This window comes from Gigantopelta aegis, chromosome 9 (assembly GCF_016097555.1).
Source record: "Gigantopelta aegis isolate Gae_Host chromosome 9, Gae_host_genome, whole genome shotgun sequence".
Classification (NCBI taxonomy): Eukaryota; Metazoa; Mollusca; class Gastropoda; order Neomphalida; family Peltospiridae; genus Gigantopelta; species Gigantopelta aegis.
The window spans coordinates 42,262,216-42,272,142 of NC_054707.1; the positions used below are offsets into that span (position 1 = coordinate 42,262,216).

A 9,927-nucleotide genomic window follows, 5' to 3' on the forward strand; every position below is an offset into this window, starting at 1 on the left:
TCTCTCTCTCTCTCTCTCTCTCTCCTTCCTTTGTCCATCCCTACTCCAAATGTCAAAATAACTAGTTTAATATATATATTATATATATATATATATTCTATATATATATATATATATATATATATCATTTCAATATTTAACAAAAACTAAATAAATATCTAACATGTTAATAAATACAGTTTTCAAAATTCTGTCAAATAAATACTGATAACATGCTCTACACAACATTTTTACAACGGGTTAACAAACTGTTTTATTTTAAATGGTAACCCTACAGACGGTTGGACGGAAGTGACTGGACTGTTGCATAGATGATGATTTTAGGCCCCTGACAAAGTTTAATAATACTGTCTACGGGAGTAGGAAGATTCCAAAAAGAGGGGGCACACACACACACACACACACACACACACACACACACACACACACATATATAATATATATATATATATATATATATATATATATATATATATATATATATATATATATATATATATATATATAAAACCATCGCTGCTGCTACAAATTCGGGGACACGTGCCTCCCTTGCCCACCCCCACCCCGTTTTTCCTACACCAGTGCTGTTTATTATGAGGGGGAGAGAATGGCGTATACTAAGGCTAAAACAAATTTTACAGTGCAATATTAGGCAATTCATATCGGTGACCAGGGGCGATGTAGACAAAAGTGGCGCTAGATTCACATTCAAACATACACACGCACACGCACACACGCACACGCACACAAACACACACACACGCGCGCGCGCGCGCATACGCACGCACCACCCCTAGGTCCAACCGTGCTACGCCCCTGAGGGAGTGGAGATACGGTGGTCACACGCTATCGGCAACACTTGAATTTCGTACGATTTAAAAATGTTCTTCAGGTTCTTTTGTCATCATCTGTAAAACATCACAGCAATTCGCTTTGCTATCAAGAGATAGTGTTAATAAATCACAGTCAGGGTAAATGAGCTTCAAACAGAATAACAAGAAGAGAGTTCAGTAGAAGAAATCCAACGTCGTGGTTGTGAACCGTTGTTTACACCGTCATTAGATACGTGAAACCCGCAAGTACACATGCAGTCGTCGATACAATCGTTGTAGAGCCTGAAAGGAACAACACAGATATGGGTATGGGAGCTCATTTTACGTGTCCATACCCAAGAATAGGTTCAGGCACGCCCACCATGGGTCCGATCTCTGACATCGCCAGGGACCGGTTCCGGGACAGGGAAAAAACAACATAGAAATTCAGACTATAGCTTCGTTCACACTTACACTTTGAACTGGTTTAAGGGGACATTCCTGAGTTTGCGGCATTGTAAGATGTTTCCGACTAATAAAATAGTTCTACGATTAAACTTACATATTAAATATATTTTCTTGTTTAGAATATCATTGTCTGTATATTTAATGTGTTTCTGGTTGTCTTAATATTTGTAAGAAGCCCAAAATATATTTTAGGAAATAAAATAAAATTTAACCTAGTACAAATATTAGAACGATCAGAAACACGTTTAATATAGAGCCACTAATATATTATGCAGAAAACTATATTTGATATGTAATTACAATCGTTAAAAAGTCTCTGTTAGTCGATAACATCTTAAAAATTGCAGCAAACTCAGGAATGTCCCTTTAACTGAACTGGTATAACTAATTAAACGAGTTTAGAAAGTAAGTGTGCACGTGCTCTTTTCACTATGCCGGTATAACTAAACCAGTATAGTAAAAACACCTCGGTTTGTGGTTTAGTTAAACTGGTATAACTAAAACGGTTTAAATGTATCTGTGAACGCAAACTCTTTTAGTTAAACCAGGACTGCGTTCAGCCAGACCGAGCGGAAAAACGTCCGCCAGACTGGTTTATGCGCTTCACGGTAAACCAAATGACTACGTTGGGAACCAATCAAAAGGTTCGCGATCGTCAGCGACACGTTTGCTGGCTGAACTTGGGGCTGTATAAGGCGCAAGTGACAGTGACGTCACAATCAGAACAGGCAGTAAATATATAGAGAATACTAAACGAGTTCCCGTGTGAGACCGTTACAGCGAGTGTGTTTTCAATCGTACATCACGAGCGAAAGCGAGTGATGTACGATTAAATACACACGAGTTGTATTATAAACCGTCTCACACGGGAACGAGTATACTATTTTACTTATTACACCGTACATCAATGAAGCAAAATAGCACATAATGACTTCCAGACTAACTAAACAAGGCATGAAAATGCCCAGATTAAAGACCGGGGGGAAAATGACGTCATATTGTGGTCACTTTCATTTGACTATTTATCGATGAAACTTTGCATTCCTACGCCACACATCTATCCATGAAATTTACACAAACAATATTATAACATATTCACGGCTAAACCAAATTATTAAAATATATATGTTGGTAAATTATGATGCTAACTTTAATTAGCAAGCACTTTTCCGATATAAAAATATGAATCGAAAGAACGATGGACACAAGTTTTGCATAAAAATCTATGCGGAGTTGTACTGTGTGACACAGTCGATCGCATAATCAGAAGTCATGACCTCTCAAAAGACGTATTCCACAATGTGAAGATACGATAAATATCACACGGGTTAAAAACGAGTTAGCAACGGCCTAACAGACTCGTAGTGCATTGTTGTTTTGATGTGTTGCGCAAGTGCCAATAACTGCACTCCCCCCTTCTACCTAGGGGCGAGACGTAGGCCAGTGGTAAAAGCGCTCGCTTGATGCGCGGTCGGTTTGAGATCGATCCCCGTCAGTGGGCCCATTGGGCTATTTCTCGCTCAAGCCAGTGCACCACGACTGGTACATCAAAGGCCGTGGTATGTGCTATCCTGTCTATGGGATGGTGCATATAAAAGATCCCTTGCTGCCAGTCGAAAAGAGTAGCCCATGAAGTGGCGACAGCGGGTTTCTTCCTTTAATATCTGTGTGGTCATTAACCATATGTCTGACGCCATATAACCGTAAATAAAATGTGTTGAGTGCGTCGTTCAATAAAACATTTCCTTCCCCCTTCTACCGGTATAGCTGATACTCGTTTGAACGCTCGTCATTTCCAACCAAAATTGTTTTAGCTAAACCAGTACAGTTTAACTTGTGTAAGTGCAAACACAGCTTATATTATTATTAGAGATGTCCGAAAACTGATCCATCGAGAAAGTCGGTGTGGGATCGATCCCCGTCGGTGGGCCCATTTGGGCTATTTCTCGTTCCAGCCAGTGCACCACGACTGGTATATCAAATGCCGTGGTATGTACTACCCTGTCTGTGGGATGGTGCATATAAAAGATCCCTTGCTGCCAGTCGAAAAGAGTAGCCCATGAAGTGGCGACAGCGGGTTTCTTCCTTTAATATCTGTGTGGTCCTTAACCATATGTCTGACGCCATATAACCGTAAATAAAATGTGTTGAGTGCGTCGTTCAATAAAACATTTCCTTCCCCCTTCTACCGGTATAGCTGATACTCGTTTGAACGCTCGTCATTTCCAACCAAAATTGTTTTAGCTAAACCAGTACAGTTTAACTTGTGTAAGTGCAAACACAGCTTATAATATTATTAGAGATGTCCGAAAATTGATCCAACGAGAAAGTCGGTGTGGGATCGATCCCCGTCGGTGGGCCCATTTGGGCTATTTCTCGTTCCAGCCAGTGCACCACGACTGGTATATCAAATGCCGTGGTATGTACTACCCTGTCTGTGGGATGGTGCATATAAAAGATCCCTTGCTGCCAATCGAAAAGAGTAACTCATGAAGTGGAGACAGCAGATTTCCTCCTTTAATATCTGTGTGGTCCTTAACCATATGTCTGACGCCATATAACCGTAAATAAAATGTGTTGAGTGCGTCGTTAAATAAAACATTCTTTCCTTTCCTTCCTTCCAACGAGAAATTAAAAAAACGATGTTCGTGGACTACGTCATCAGTTCAGACGTACTGGTTTCCCTTCTCATAGTCGATTTACGGGAATCAAGCTCTGGATCTCAGCAGAGAAATATTTTTAATCAGAACAAGACTTATTAAGTATTCCAATGACAACTCCGCTTATCAACAGATCCACCATTATTTTTCCATGTGTTTCTCGACAGTCATTTCGCCATTTACGTTGCACCTGTGTCTCGATTCCGATCCCGTATGCTAATATGACTACGAAAAAACAAAACGAAAAAAAACCACTTTTGACCGATATGTTTTCTCGTTTGAACAGTCAAATGTGTTAAATAAATAGTACTTTCCTATTACGCGTGAATTCACAAATTATACCCAAGACATACGACACGTTACTGTTTGGCTCGATCAAGATCAAATACTCTTGTCGAAACAAGAGCTTGCGTTACTGAGACTAACTTTTTACACAATAAATAATACAGAATTTACCAACAAAACATTATTTTAATTTTTATCATACATCCAAGGATAAAGTCGTTCTTTATTATTTTTCTACAAAGTGAACGCTGTGGGGGTAATTCCAACGCACGCTTGTTAACCAAAAAACACGTTAATGAAATTTATATCCATTTGCATTTCAAAATCGACACATTTATGTACACTTTTCAGTTGGTGGCGTTGGGCAAGTAGGCTATTTCATGGGGGTTTTTCGAATACGATTTTTATTTCAACGAGTGATGTGTGAAAATCATATTTTCACGAATTGCGAAGCATTGGTAATAATCAAACTTAAATACGAAGAAACAAGACAAAGGCAAATAATTTAATCATGAACTTTTACAAAAAATAAATACGATTTCTATATTTTCACTGTAGTTAAAATACAGTGAAAATATTACTGTTCATCTGATATCACTTTTATGGTTTCTGTAGATCTATATATTTTTCATTGCTATAAATATATTTATTTATATATTGTAGCCACTTTAAAGAGTGAGTTTCCATATACACATGTATGTGCTTTTTTGTGCCGGTATAGACGTTTTATGCGTGCGTTTCCCCCATACGACAATCTGCATTGCCCCCGGCCGACTCAGCACCGCCCCAAATCTGCAAACGTAGAAAACGGCCCTAGAACGTGTCCGGATAATAAAGACTTGTTAGCAACTAAAATTACATAATAATAATAAGGTAGGTCGCATTATTTTTACTTTAATAAAAAATAATAATAATAAATTAAAAAAAGAAGCTACCTGCATTGTCAGCAACTGAAAAAAAAGATATAGAAAGTATTTAAACAATTGAAAGCAATTTCAATATGAACATGAAATTCAAGAATTAGACAAGATTTTTAGGAATAAAAACAAAATGAATTTATGCAATCCGCTAACACATTTAAATGTTTATATTTATGTTTATTCAGAATATGATAATAAAATGTCAAAAATATTAATACATTTGTATGTATGTGTGTGGGGGGGGGGGGGGGGGGGGAAGTTGTGTGTATGAATATGTATTTGTGTGTGAATGCATATGCGTGTGAATGCTTGTGCATATATATACTTGCATGTGTGTATTAATGCATGTAAGTATGCGCGCATGAACATCTTTAATATTTGTTGAGTTTATTCTGCCTGATTGTCCGTTATAGACGTTTTAATCGATACTCGATAGGTGAATTTGAATTGTCTAATAAAGTTTATTTTTAAATACTGCCTTGACACTACAGTACAATTTTAACATCAATCATAAAAAAACAATATTAAGAGACACGTCAATAGAAAGCAGTCGTGAAAATATTTTTAGTAATCAGAAGAGATAATTATGGTTTACTATGCGGTTGGAATTAGTAAATAGTGGTGGCAGGGAGGATTTACATTCTTAGTACATCACCGATATGATGGGAAAAACCCCATCGAACACAGCTATTTGAGACCACCCTTATTTATTTATTTCAACTTATTTTTGGGCTTATATCCAATTAAGGTTCAAGCGCGCTGTCCTGGGCACACACCTCAGCTATCTGGGCTGTCTGTCGAGGACAGTGGGTTAGTTATTAGTTGTTAGTAGTTAGTGAGAGAGAAGAGGGTGTAGTGGTCTTACGAGATTTACATCTACCCATTGAGTCGTTAAAACTCGCTCTATATGGTAGCCGGTACCGGGTTGCAAACTCAGTACCTACCAGCCTTATGTCCGATGGCTTAACCACGACACCACCGAGGCCGATGACCGACCTTAATTCACTATTTTGTCCGTCCTATCCTACTATAGAAATGTTTTTGGTAAATAAGAAGAAAAGTAAAAGTATTTCGGAAATATTAAAAAAACTACCATTTTTGTGTGGAATTAAAAATAAATATTCAGTTCAAAAACAAATAAAACTGTAATATTATACATACTCAAGTAAGAAGACGACGCTTACAGCGTTATGGTCGCCATTTAGGTGTTATGGACTGGTAGTCTTGATGGAAGATAACTCTATTAATTTGATTAATTTCACTACAGAGGGAGCAATAAGAAAATAATCAACAGTGATCTCATATACCAGTCCATGAAACAAAATGGCGGCCATAACGCCGTAAGCGTCGTTTTCTTACTATGGTTTGTATTACAGTTTTATTTATTTCCAAAACACTTTTACTTTTCTTCTTACATCAAACCAAACCGAAATTATTTGCAAAAAGAAAACCACATTTCTATAGGAGAATGGGACGGAATATAGAGTAATTATATCTCAATAAAATACATAACCATAATGTGGTACTGAATGTCAGTAGAGTGGGATTGCCTGCCTGTAATAATGTTAACCTCCTTGTAATGTGTAGTCAATAGTCAATATTTGCTGTTACAATTTATTATGTGTTCCCTTATTTCTTTACACGAGTGATTTAGTAAACTACAAAAGCACATCAAGTTAATGGACCACTAAAGCACAACAGTGATCCACTGGATTTCAATAAAGTGCCACAAAGTTCCAGAATCAATCATTAATATGGGGGCTAGTGTGGGGGCTGGGAAGTAGCCCAGTGGTAAAGCGCTCGCTTGATGCGCGGTCGGTTTGGGATCGATCCCTGTCGATGGGCCCATAGGGCTATTTCTCGTTCCAGACAGTGCACCACGACTGGTATATCAAAGGCCGTGGTATATACTATCCTGTCTGTGGCAAAGTGCATATAAAAGATCCATTGCTACTAATGGAACATTTTTTTAGCGGGTTTCCTTTCTAAGACTATATGTCAAAATTACCAAATGTTTGACATCCAATTACCGATGATTAATAAATCAATGTGCTTTAGTGGTGTCGTTAAACAAAACAAAAAACAGACAATCATTAGTGTATACAGCAGTAAAACAAAACAAGTTCACTCCCCACTCCTCCATTTTACCTCAGTTTTAGGGAGAAATGCGTCATCCTTGATCGTTTAAACGCATTCCCTGCCCGTTTTCTAACAGCCCAGTGTTAATAGACAGAAAATATGTTAACAACAAGCAGGCAACTCAGCTAACGTTTTAAAATAAACACTTTATAGATACAGGAAAAAAGGTGTAAAGGTTGTTTAGGTTACCTGTAGTTGTCTCCGCTATAAATATAACAAAGTATATTAAACAATTGTAGTCATTAACATACATGAAATTATAGTATGCCACTATGTTATTATGTCGCCATGATAGTAACAGTAAGGTTAACTGATGCTTATTAGTATACAAAGAATATTCAAGCATATACATGCTGTCCTGAATTATAAAATATTAGTAATCATTTGACATATGCAAATTATTGCATGCAATAATGTAATCATGAAAATAATAATAAAATTACGCGATACTGATAATCATAAGAATGGTAAATATCCACAGAGAATATTCAAGCATATACATGTAATCTAAAGTATAAAACAATTGTAATCTTTTGGCATATATGGAAATACTAGCATGTAACTATTTTATAATTAAAGGAATTGGAAGTATACACACAGAATATTCAAGCATATACATGTAGTCTGAAGTATAAAACAATTTAATAAATCAATGTGCGCTTTTTGTGTCCATAAATAAATCAAAAATTAACTTTAAAAACGTCAAGGGGCGGGACGTAGCCAAGTGGTACAGCGTTCGCTCGATGCGCGGTCGGTGTGGGATCGATCCCCGTCGGTGGGCCCATTGGGCTATTTCTCGTTCCAGCCAGTGAACCACGACTGGTATATCAAAAGTCGTGGTATGTACTACCCTGTCTGTGGATGGTGCATATAAAAGATCCTTGCTGCTAATCGGAAAGAGTAGCCCATGAAGTGGCGACAGCGGGTTTCCTCTCTCAATATATATGTGGTCCTTACCCATATGTTTGACGCCATATAACCGTAAATAAAATGTGTTGAGTGCGTCGTTAAATAAAACATGTCTTTCTTTTTTTCTTAAAAAGGTCAAGATGTCGCCCAGCAAATGTTCCTTTCTTCTTTTTTTCTCGGTAAACTGCCTTTAAAAATTCACTTTGTATTTTATCACACGATCCTTCCAATTAGTAGCGGGTCGGTACAGCAACAACATAATTCTGAAAGTGATTTGCCACCAATTCATGTGTCACTTTGTGGTTGAGAACAAACATTTCTAGACTTTAAGTATTTTATCTCATCTACCTAGATAATTTTCGAACTGTTTATTGTGAGGTGTATATATATATATTATTATTATTATTATTATTATTATTATTATTATTTGACTACCCAATCCGTAAACCAATAATAACCTGTTCTTTTATTATAGATATTGGGGTTATTTAGAGATAAACATGCCATTTTTTTGTTTGTAAAAACAGTAAAAAGAAACCGGATGACTTCCAATTACCTGAACCTTTTTTATTGTCAGGTGTATATTATATTTGTCGACTGACAAATTTCGCACAGCCTGTAACCTACTACTAATCTGATATTTTATTGTAGATACTGTGGGGTTCTTGAGATTCGTCGAGCAAATATGCGTTAAACACGCCATTTCTTAAAAAGAAAACGCGTGACTGGATTGTAGTTTTTATTTTTTAAATTTCCAGTTAAACCGTATCAGTAATATGACGTGCTACTTAACTCCTTCTATTTAATGCAGCAAGACAATTTCTTTTTTCACTTTCCTACACACAGGACAATAGAAACTGCGATCTTTCATACGCCAGTTGTGGAGCATTGAATGGAATGGGAAATTACTGAAGGGATCTTTCGATAGATGAAAATCAGTCTAATTCCAGATTCAGACTGCCATGTGCTACAACAAAGTTGGCCAACTTTCTGATCTCACGACTTCTACGACTTGCCGGCCAGTTGCTAGTCTGAGAGCTCATACATCGTGTCATCTTCGACCGATTAGTTGTTAATCTGGGCGCAGCCATCGTAAGTTGGCAGTTGGGGAAATTACAACAAAACCGTCGAGCTGGCCAACTTTGTCGTGCCAGTTGACCATCTGATCCAAGCATTACGACAAATAACACATCAATTAAAACCTGTATCCACGAGCTTCCTTCCGGTCCCAATGTTGTATTGTTAACTTTTTACTAATTTTACACACAAATAATTTTTGATATATTACTATTTTATAGATTTATATATAGTTTCAAAATCCAATAAGGGTGGCCGATAGGTTAATGCTAGGCTAAAACTATCAATGTCACGACACAGTTTGCCAACTCAACAGTTACGCTGTATTTTCCCAAACTCCCAACTTACGACGGGTACGTTCAGATAAATAATCGGTCGTAGGAGCTGTATACGACGAGAATCGAGCTGTAAGATAGCTCAGATTAGTAATTGGACACTCGTAGAAGTCGTAATACCGGCGAGATGGCCACCTTCGTCATGAAAGTTGCCAGTCTTTGCCTAGTATTACGACAAATCGCACACTAAGTGAAACCTGTATCCATGAACTCCCTTCCGGTCCGAACTTTTATTGTTCACATCCTTATTCATGTTACACATAAATAAATTTTTTATTATACTATTTTATGATTTAGATATTGGTTAAATCCAAAAAAGGGT

The 9,927-nt window shown here is 37.2% G+C and overlaps 1 long non-coding RNA gene across 1 annotated transcript; it reads right to left on the reverse strand.

The window, feature by feature from the left end:
* Positions 1 to 235: 235 nt before the first annotated feature.
* Positions 236 to 8,006, reverse strand: LOC121380865. Its single transcript, XR_005959012.1, has 3 exons — positions 7,474 to 8,006; positions 5,161 to 5,175; positions 236 to 1,115 (listed from the first exon to the last, which is right to left on the reverse strand). It is a non-coding gene; the product is annotated as an uncharacterized LOC121380865 (long non-coding RNA).
* Between the last annotated feature and the right edge of the window lie 1,921 nt (positions 8,007 to 9,927).